The sequence below is a fragment of the Penaeus vannamei genome, chromosome 22 (assembly GCF_042767895.1).
Source record: "Penaeus vannamei isolate JL-2024 chromosome 22, ASM4276789v1, whole genome shotgun sequence".
In the NCBI taxonomy this organism is placed as follows: domain Eukaryota; kingdom Metazoa; phylum Arthropoda; class Malacostraca; order Decapoda; family Penaeidae; genus Penaeus; species Penaeus vannamei.
The window spans coordinates 4,875,100-4,886,566 of record NC_091570.1 but is presented as its reverse complement, the minus strand read 5'-3'; the positions used below and the strand labels follow the sequence as shown (position 1 = coordinate 4,886,566).

Below are 11,467 nucleotides of genomic sequence, written 5' to 3'. Positions count from 1 at the left end.
TGAATACTGATCAGTGATAAAGAGGATTATTAAATACGCGGATAATCTAATAGATGAATTTTCCTGTGATCCTACTTCCTACGCAATGCTATGGATAAACTTACTGAACTCGTTTTTTTTTTTTTTTTTTTGTCTTTTATCTACCATATTAGCGAATCAGTGTCATACTCACTTCCATATTTATCATCTATGTTATTATCTATTTTTTCTCAATACAAGACGATAAATTGAACCGGACGTCAAAGTCAATAATCTACAAATTTAACCGAACATACATTTGAATCAAGAACGCGTACCGTATAAATAGTATGAGTAAATGAATAAATGAATAAATGTGTGGAAATTGAAATAGATACACATTTACATCAACACATGAAAAGCGCGAGGAAATTAATAAATCAATGAAAATGTAAATCATTATAAACATACCCATCGGTAGGACACGAAATACAACAAAAATAAATCACAGATACCTCTTCTCTTCCTCTACCTCTCCATATGCACACCCACACATACACATGTACACGCAGACACGCACACATTCCGTGAAAATAGTACACACACGAAGAGGCATAGCGGCGAAGTGAGTCAAGTAATAGAAGTGCTGGCAACGGGTAGAGCGAGTTGGCCCTTCCACACACACGAGTCCCCTTCCTCAGTGAGCTGGGAGACCTCAGCCTGTTTGGTTCTGTGTGACGACCACTCGCTCTCTCATAGCGGGACTGTACAGTGGGAGTGTTCACTATCCAGGTAAAAAAATATGGTGAATTTTTACCGTGTTTCTTCTGGTGTTTATGTAGATTGGTGTGTATATTGTGTGTTGTGTTTTGGTGTATTTGGAGAGTTAGGTTTCGAGTGTGTTGAATATTGTCTCCGAGGGAGAGAGGTACTGGGAGTGTGTTTATTTTCATCACTTTTAGAACTCACTCGCACACGCTCTCTCCCTCTCACACACACTGGCTTGAACTTGGGAACCGCGCCTTCTTCGAGACCTTACAAGGAAGTGACCTTAATGACTTGCTTTATGAAAACCCTGTTTATCCTTCTCTCTATCTATGGAAGTGTGAATGGCCGTGTCAATCCCGCTAACCTAAGAATTATTTGCACTTCATGAAAGTTTTGTGAATCAAACTCGCGCGGAGCTAGACCGGAGTGGCTGCCTGGCTGTGCGGGTTCGAGGTGCCAACTAACGATATATCAATACAGACTGTTGCATCATAATTGGACCGCCAAGTTACCAAATATTTATCAGTTTTCAAAACCACTCTGAAGGGAAATAAAAACACCGAAATGCCATCTTTCCACGAGAAAGAAGCCGAAAGTACACGGCGAAAGAAAGAATTTCTTCGTGTGAAGACGTTTTAAACACTTGAATTCAGAGGGACCAGAAACCGGGTCATTATAGTGGTGTTGGGTGACACACATTCTTAACCTGGCCTCAGTGCGAGCTCTCTCACCCTGCAGGAAACGTTTGTGTTCCTCCCTCCTTCTTATGATAAAAGGAAAAGGAAAAGAAAAAACGTGGTTTTGCTATCCATTTTGGGTAACAACTGATTGATATGGAGTGATTACCTATTGTACTTGATACACGTTTGATACGATTTTGTACTTCCTTAATATGAAATGTTATTGTTAGTTGATAACTAAGTGACGACAAGAGGTGTGAGGATATGTAGGGTCATTATGTAAAGATGTTTAACCTGGATTCGTAGTAAGAATGTTAGTATTATCGATTTATGCCAAGGTTACAACGTGAGTGCGTTGCGTGTAGGCCTATGTATGTATACATTTATATATATATATATATATATATATATATATATATATATATATATATATATATGTATGTATGTATGTATATACATATACATACATACATATTTTTTTTCTTTTTTTGTGTGTGTGTCAATGTATGTGTGCATCAATATATGCCTGTCTTTCTGTGTGTGTATGTATACTCTGTATACAGATCTTATACTTACATCCATTGTTAGCTCAAGATGCATTCACATACGATAAATGCAAGCCATATGTCAACTCAAGGGAAACCATTGATTGCATAGCAAAGGGTGATATTTATGGAGATTGTGGAATGATCAAAGCTTTAGCAATTAATTACAGAAACGATACTTAATTGCATGTGGTTGAGGGGATGTCACTAACAAGGTTATTTAAGGTGGTGATAACGGCCATTGGATTCCATCAGATACGAAAAGTTATACATAGAGTGTTTCTTAAGTGCATTTGGAAATGTGTCTTCTACGAAACATTTGGAAACAATGTATGAATGTGACTTTGTTGAAGAGTGAAATTAGACAAATTGGTGCCGCATGATGTCGGTTTGGCGAAGTTGCTTTGGTAAGTTAAATTAGCGGAATGGGAGTGATAGATCAAATAGTTTCAATATTTTACGGTTTCAGTTCGAAAGTATTTTTGAATTTCTCGTGTTTTTGGCCTATATTTCTCAATTTCTTTTTATTTTTTTCCGGTTTTCTCTCTCTGTAATTTTCAAATTAAAGTCAGAAACTGGAGTAAGGGACGATACATTCTAGAATGACTTTACTGATAGCTCCCATCTGAGTTTAATTGTGAGTTAAGTCTGAGAAATTGTTCAGCTCTGTGTGTTCAGCGTGTACAATTTGCAATATTTATGTGTGTGTGCGCATTGCTGGATCGGTGATTCTTGATTTCATGGTGCAATTAAACGCTTCTGTCTGAATGTTGAACATGCAATTTTTGTAGGCTTGCTCGATGCAGTATTATGAATATTTGAAGTAGTCATTTCAAATCGTCAGTGTTTCTTTGATGTGTATATATGTATGTGCTTGTATGTGTGTGTGTACGTGTGTGTGTGTGTGTGTGTGTGTGTGTGTGTGTGTGTGTGTGTGTGTGTGTGTGTGTGCATACATATACACATATATACAAGTACATAAACGTGTTTCTTTGGTGTGTGTATATATGTATGTGTTTATATATATATTATATAATATATATTATATATATATGCACACACACACACACACACACACACACACACACACACACACACACACACACGCACACACACACACACACACACACACACACACACACACACACACACACACGCACGTTTGTGTTCTTGTTCGTGTGTATGTTTATGTGCATGTATATATATATATATATATATATATATATATATATATATATATATATATTTATATATTTATATATTTATATATTTATATATTTATATACATATACATATATATACATATATATATATTTATATATTTATATACATATACATATATATACATATATATATATACATACATATATATACATACATACATATGTGTGTGTGTGTGTGTGTATAAAGACACAATATGAAGTGCACTGCATGTGTGTGTGTCCATCTGTGAGCATTCCTTCGCAAGCCCCATGCCATCGCAGGACACCAGCCAGGGGCGTTTTATTTATCTCCAGAAGTTCAAATTATTTATCGAATGTTCCAAAGTTCCTCGGAGCGACACCTGCAAAGGAGAAGACATGAAGAAGATAAAGGCAAACGCAGCAAAAGAGGATAAAGATGAATGCACCCTAAGGTTAGAAGTCTCTCCTTCCTCTTTACTCCTCCTCCTCTTCCTCTACCTCCTCCTCCCCTCCCTCTCCTTCTCCTCCTCCTCCTCCTTCTCTCCTTCCCTGTCCTCCCCCTCCCTCTTCTTCCCCCTTCCTCCCTCCCTCTCCCCCTCCTCCTCCCCCTTCTTCCCTACCCTCCCCCGCCCCTTCCCCTCCCTCCCCCTCCCCCTTCCTCCCCTTCCCTCCCCTTCCCCTCCCCCTCCAAGTCCATGCCCCCTCCCCCCCTAGTGATAGTATACTAGCCTATGGTTCTTGCTGAGTGCGCTGACACACTTGTCTGGACGAATCTTGCGCGAGCGGCACGGCCACCCGGGTCCTCGCGCGCGGCTTAAAGCGGAGGGGACGGAGCGCGCCATTGTGTGATACACGGCTCGGAAGTCTAGTACATGGGCAGCCGTGCCATGCGTCGGCGGCGTACTGGCATGGACACGCGGGCGGGAACGGCAGCGTGCACGGAGGAGGACCCCCCCCCCCCCACATGCGCGTGGACTCGCATGGAGATGTTGATATATGCGTTCTCGGACACTCCTACATATATGCACGCGCTGGTGCACGCCCACTCATACGGGCGCGGACACTCATGCATATACACACACCGTAGCATGTCCATGTAGGTCTGTACATGCACATTCGCGGACATGCCTACACATACATATACCTACGTAGATAAGCATATGCTCAGACACACCCGCATACACATATGCACCCACATGCATATCGCAGACACACATATACATACACGTTCAAGGACATACGCACATGTATCTGTGTACAGTACCTACATACACACACGCACATGTATCTATGTACAGTACCTACATACACACACGCACACGTATCTATGTACAGTACCTACATACACACACGCGAACACAAGCGTGGACAAACACACAGTTGTAGTCCCTCAAATCTCATTCATCTCGTGCATGCGTCCGTATTAGCAGGCATTGAGCACTGTTTCACAATAAGAGAGAGTCAGTGTATCGGTTAGGGGGGAGAGAGAGAGAGAGAGAGAGAGAGAGAGAGAGAGAGAGAGAGAGAGAGAGAGAGAGAGAGAGAGAGAGAGAGAGAGAGAGAGAGAGAGAGTAGAGTAGAGAAGAGGAGAGAGAAAGAGCCAGAATCAGACAAAATACAGACAGCCAAAGGGACTCACATAATTAAACACGGCCAGACAGACAAAAGGACAGAATGCAAGAAAACAGACAGCGGAATGAAACACACGAAGGACAAACGAAGCCAGCTGCTGCCCATTCGGAGATCCGTCCATATCCTTCTCTATATTTCTCGAAAGCGATGGCCACCGACCGTGCCCTCATATTTATAGAATAATTACCAAAGGGGGCTTAGCAGATAATCGGGATTTATGGTCTCTCCTGCTGCTCCCCGTCCCCCCTTATCCCCCGGCTCATGCGTTTACCAGATCAACATAAACAAAATCCAGGAATCCGCCATGAGCGTGTGTATTGCATGACTGAACTGATTCATGGCTTGTTATTGGGTATTAGAGTGCTTGGTCTGTCGGGCGGAGAGTCCAGTCGCCTGGCTTAGGGTCAGACCAAGGCTTGCTCCGGGGTTGGTCGATGGTTTTGGTTGCAGCGGGTTGCAGCTGGCTGTCTTTGCTGCAACACTGCTGTCGCGCGGTGGTTGGGAGGCAGGGTGAAGGGGGGGAGGGGGAGAGGGGGTGGTGGGAGCAAGGGGAGTGGGGAGGGAGAGGGGGTGGTGGGAGCAAGGGGAGTGGGGAGGGAGAGGGGGTGGGGAGGGATAGCGATGCATGTGTGGTTTATGTCTCTTTTTTTATTATTTTTTTTTAAATCTATACTTGGTTCGTTTTTCATCATTGTTAGAAGAGAAACAGATGTTCCGTTTTCTTTTGTGTCCGCGAGAAAGAATGGGAACAGCAACGCTCGTCTTTTTTTGAATCGTACAAACCTTCATCATCAGATCCTGAATGAATAAAACCCAAAAAAATGCAAAAAGAGATCACACTTCAGAGATAAAAGGGAGGGGGAAAAAACCCTCCCTGAAGTTGGCATGTTCACTCACAGAGGAATTTCGGGTGTAAAGGCTGTGAATGAAGTCTTGTCTCGTAGTTCAATATCTCTGAATGGAGTTCTTGTCCCGAAAGACCGTTACACAGACCCAGGTAGCATTCGAGTGTGGCGCGAAACTGAGCATAATATCCCTCTAGTTGGTGTATTTTTTTTCCCTCTTTTTAATTCCGGTTTGCGTTGAAGTGCGAATGCGTGTGACGGTATCCTTTGGTATCCTTTAGGTAGGTTTACTTGAATGAAATAAGGAATTTTTTCCATTTTGGTTCGTATTTTCAGTGAGTTTTTTGTGTTTTCCATTTTGGTTGGTATTTTCGTTATTTTTTTTAAATGTTAGGAATCTTTGTGTCGCGTTTTAAAGTTTGTGATGAATTGTGGATGAGGTTTTAGGTCTAGTTCCGGTTTACGTTCGGGTGTGCATAGAGGGGGGTGTTCTGTTGGTGAAATCTTTCCCTCTAGTTCCGGTTCGCAGTGAAGTGGATGAGAAAATGGCGCTCTTTGTTTTGATATAGATTGACCCAACTAGTTCCGGTTTGCGCTACGGGGGTCCAAGGGAAATTTCAGGGTTATCTTCTGTATTTTTTTAAGTGATTTATCCCTCTCTTTTTTTTCCCTTTTGCTGGTTATATTTTCCCCTGCAATTCTCATGGGCTTTGGTGTGGGTGAGGGGATGGTGTTCTTGGCTTGTGAGGATTTCTTTTCTATTTACGGTTTGTGTTCAAGTGGTGGTGGGTTATTCTTATCATTATTGTTATTACTATCAACACCACATCCACACCATCACCACCATCGTCATCGTCATCATCATCATCACCATCATCATCATCACTGCCATCATCATCATCATCACATCATCATCAATCATCACCCCTAACACCACCACCATCCGTCATTATCATTAATATGAATGAGCATTTTCGGGTATGTGCCATAGTGTGCACGTAAGTTAAACACTCTTTGCTTACTACGAATCTTCTCCCCAACATCCGGTTGGTCCAAGAGTGCACATGTGTAGGGAATATTTGTAGGGGAAAAAGATCCTTCAGGTCTTCAGGATTTTCCCCTATATTTCCGGCTTGTCCGAAAGTGCACATGTGTAGGGAATATTCGTAGGGGAAAAATTCCTTCGGGTCTTAAGGATTTTCCCCTATATTTCCGGCTTGTCCAAGAGTGCACATATGTAGGGAATATTTGTAGGGGAAAAATTCATTCGGGTCTTAAGGATTTTCCCCTATATTTCCGGCTTGTCCAAAAGTGCACATATGTAGGGAATATTCGTAGGGGAAAAATTCCTTCGGGTCTTCAGGATTTTCCCCTATATTTCCGGCTTGTCCAAGAGTGCACATGTGTAGGGAATATTCGTAGGGGAAAAATTCCTTCGGGTCTTAAGGATTTTCCCTTCTATTCCCGGCTTGTCCGAAAGTGTACATGTGTAGGGAATATTCGTAGGGGAAAAATTCCTTCTGGACCTAAGGATCCCCCCCTTCTATTTCCGGCTTGTCCGAAAGTGCACATGCGCGGGGGAATATTCTATTTTCGAAGCCGTGTCTCTCCCCCCATATCCGGCTGGCGTTCGAGTGCCCAAGAAAGAATAATATCCCTTTGTAGGAGAGAATTTCCCTCCCAATTCCGGTCCGCATTAAGGAGTAAATGAAATGATTGAAAAGAGAGCGGATACATCGGGCGTTGAGGAATGGCGCGCTGTTTGAAAATCGTGAGAATTCGTTCTGCGAGAATAATTTCTACGCCGTTACGTGAAGCGAGGTTTGGAAAAGACTTTTTTTCTGTATCTGGTAATATTGGAATAGATATATGTATATATATGTATGCTGTTGATAGAAATAAGGGGTTGGTGTTGAGGTGGCAAAGATGTTCTGTTCCTGAGGTTTGGAAAAGACTTTTTTTGTATCTGGTAATATTGAAATAGATATATGTATATATATAAGTCTGTTGTTGATAGAAATAAGGGGTTGGTATTGATGTGGCAAAGATGTAAAGACGTTCCGTTCGTGAAAATAAACGACCAGAGTTTTAAAAAATAAACATATCACATCATCATAAATAACTCGTATTACTAAGGTCAGTGTGTCGTATCGGGAAGATTAAACGAAATAAATTAAAGAAATCTGCGTAGTATCTATTAAAGAAATCTGCGTAGTATATATTAAAGAAATCTGCGTAGTTCTGGATCGTGAATAGCTACTCCATGCAAGCGCGAACGGCAAAGTTAGAATGGAGAGTGTTAATTAGTCTCAGTCTTCCCAGAAACACGAGACGGGGTTATAATACCACACGCATTGATAATTTTCTCCTTGATGAATTATTGATATATTGATAATTGATAATAATTGATAATAATCTCCTCGAACACCGGTCTTCTTAGGCAATTTACCGTCTTGGAGAGCGTCAGGAGGAGCCTTGAAGAGGTCACGGGGTCACACGAGGCGGGAGGGGGAGGGGGGGAAGGGAAGGGGAGAGGGGGAGAAGGGGAGCGGAGTTCATGACCCCGTCGGCAGCGAACCAGACGCGTACGTACGCACGTATGTACGCGTCTCTCTTGTATACGCTCGCTCTTTCTTTCTCTGTCTGTCTGTCTGTCTCTGTTTCTGCACTCGTGTCGCTCTCTTTCTCTGGATTTGACTCTTTTCTTTCTCTCTCTCGTTCACTCTCTCTCTCTCTCGTTCACTCTCTCTCTCTCTCTCTCTCTCTCTCTCTCTCTCTCTCTCTCTCTCTCTCTCTCTCTCTCTCTCTCTCTCTCTCTCTCTCTCAAACACAAACATACACTCACTCACTCACTAAACCCTCTTCACACGCACACTCACTCACTCACTCACTTACAGATCCCCTCACACACTCACACTCACGCATACAAATATACACACACTCACTCTCACTCACTCACTCCCACCCTCACTCACTCACTCACTCACCCACTCACTCTCTCTCTCTCTCTCTCTCTCTCTCTCTCTCTCTCTCTCTCTCTCTCTCTCTCTCTCTCTCTCTCTCTCTCTCTCTCTCTCTCTCACTCACTCACACACACACATACACACATTCATTCACTCATTCACTCACTCACCCACTCACCCACTCACTCACTCACTCTACCTGCCGCGTCAAGTGAGCGCCCAATGGCTTCGTTCGTGTTTGTGGCGGGAAAAAAAAAATTAATTCGGAAGTCATTTTTAACGGAATCGAATAACGATGTTCGTTTCCCTTCCCTTGTCTTTGAAGGAAGGGAAGGATTTTGAAGGATTAATTAGGGATGTGTAGGGTATGAAGGAATGAATGATGAGAAGATAAATTGTGATAATGAGGTTCGTGATGAGGAGGTTCGGGATGAGGAGGATGATTGTGATGAATATGATGGTGATTTTGACAGGGATGGTAAATGGCGATTTTAATAGGGATGATGGTGATAATGATGATGATTAATATTGGCGATGAAGATAATGATTAAAATTGATGGTAATGATAATGATTGATTATTGATGATAACGACAATGATTAATATTGGTGATAATGATTAATATTGGTGATAATGATTAATATTGGTGATGATGATTATGATTGATATTGATGATAATGATTAAAATTGACGATAATGATAATGATTAATATTGATGATAATGATGGTTAAAATTGACGATAATGATAATGATTAATATTGATGATAATGATAATAATTAATATTGACGATAATGATAATGATAAATATTGATGATAATGATAATGATTTATATTGATGATAATGACAATGCATAGTATTGATGATAATAATAATTGTTAATAATGACGACAATGATGAATAACAGTAATGCTAAACGGTGAAACTCCAATTTGAATGAAACAAAGCGAAATTTGCACTGTCAATAACAGTCTTTTGTATATTCAGACTTTCGCATAAGACAAGGAATTGGAGTCAAGGTGATGTGAAAGGAGTTATTCGCGCCTTTGTTATACATGAGAAAATGTTCTGTTCTTATCGTTAAGGTGTTTTTGTTATTTTGTTCTTCAGTGTTCTTTTTTTTTTTTGTTCTCCTCCGATTGATGTTTTCGTGTTGCTCTGTCTGTTTGTCTCTGTCTGTCTGTCTGTCTGTCTCTCTCTCTCTCTCTCACTTTCTCTTTCTCACTTTCTCTTTCTCTCTCTCTTTCTCTTTCTCTTTCTCTCTCTCTCTCTCTCTCTCTCTCTCTCTCTCTCTCTCTCTCTCTCTCTCTCTCTCTCTCTCTCTCTCTCTCTCTCTCTTCTTCTTCTTCTTCTTTCTCTCTCTCTCTTTCTCTCTCTCTCTCTCTCTCTCTCTCTCTCTCTCTCTCTCTCTCTCTCTCTCTCTCTCTCTCTCTCTTTCTCTCCCTTATTATGCTTCACTTTTGCCTCATTTACGCCCTCTTCTCCCGCTTCTCCGGATTTTTTATCTCTTCCCTTTTCGGGCAAAGCGATTAAAGATAAAATGATGAACTGGTCCCGACTCCTTGCTTGGCGGAGATTTTGGAAATGGGGATTGATTGATTGCTCATGTCCTTCCACCTTTGCTTGGATTTTGAAGTGGCCCTCTTCTTTTTCCCGCTATCTACCGGTTTTATTGTTTGGAATCGGGGCTGTTTTCCCTTTTTACTTGGGGGTAAATTGTTTAAAGTGGGGCTAAAATTTTTTATGGGAACTGGTCCCGACTTTCTTGTTTTTGGGGCGGAAGATTTTTTGGGAAAAAGTGGGATTGAATTGATTTCATCTGCTAAGTCTTCCTTTCTTGGAAATTGGAAGTGGGGCTGTTTTTTTCCTATTTACTTGTTTTATTGTTTGGAAGTGGGGCTGTTTTTTTCCTATTTACTTGTTTTATTGTTTGGAAGCGGGGCTGTTTTTTCCTATTTACTTGTTTTATTGTTTGGAAGTGGGGCTGTTTTTTCCTATTTTCTTGTTTTATTGTTTGGAAGTGGGGCTGTTTTTTTCTTATTTACTTGTTTTATTGTTTGGAAGTGGGGCTGTTTTTTCCTATTTACTTGTTTTATTGTTTGGAAGTGGGGCTGTTTTTTTTTTTAGTTGTTTTATTTACTTGTTTGTTTGTCCTGCGTGATTATTGTTTTTTCCTATTTTATTTACTTTTTTGTTTGTTTGGTCTACGTGAGTATTGTTTATTTGTTTCTCAAAGACAGATGTGTTGTAAATCACGGAAATAATACATTTCGTGCTTTCGTTCTTTCTATGCTTCTCAGTCTGTCTGTCTCTCTCTCTCTCTCTCTCTCTCTCTCTCTCTCTCTCTCTCTCTCTCTCTCTCTCTCTCTCTCTCTCTCTGCCTGTCTGTCTTTCTATGCCCCTCTCTCTCTCTCTCTCTCTCTCTCTGTCTGTCTGTCTGTCTTTCTATGCCTCTCTGTCTCTCTCTTTCTTTCTCTTTCTCGCCCCCCCTCTCTCTCTCCATGTGACTAAATCCTATTTTCCTCCGATTGAGTATGTAATTGACCACAAAGTTCTGGTTGCAACACTGACTTTGAAAGACAGACAGGCAGAGAGAGAAAGAGAGAGAAAGAGAGAGAGAGAGAGAGAGAGAGAGAGAGAGAGAGAGAGAGAGAGAGAGAGAGAGAGAGAGAGAGAGAGAGAGACTCCCACTCTCTCTTCCTCTTTTTCCCTCATCCTCTCTCCCTCTCCCTTTTCTTCTTTGTTTCTCATCTTCTCTCACTCTCACCTCTCCCGCCTCTCTTCCTTTCCCCTCTCCCATTCCCTCTTCTTCTCTCCTTTTCTATTTCCTTCTTTCTCTTTCATGCTCTCCCCACTCTCCCTTCCTCTCACTCGTTCTCCCTCACCCTCTCCC

At 41.6% G+C, this 11,467-nt stretch overlaps 1 long non-coding RNA gene across 1 annotated transcript in view; it reads left to right on the top strand.

The window, feature by feature from the left end:
- The first annotated feature begins 610 nt into the window (after nucleotides 1-610).
- LOC138865639 (uncharacterized) overlaps nucleotides 611-11,467 on the top strand; it is a 117,533-nt gene continuing 106,676 nt past the window's right edge. The window contains exon 1 of the long non-coding RNA XR_011399439.1: nucleotides 611-750. This is a non-coding gene — a long non-coding RNA (uncharacterized lncRNA). The remainder of the gene's footprint in view (nucleotides 751-11,467) is intronic.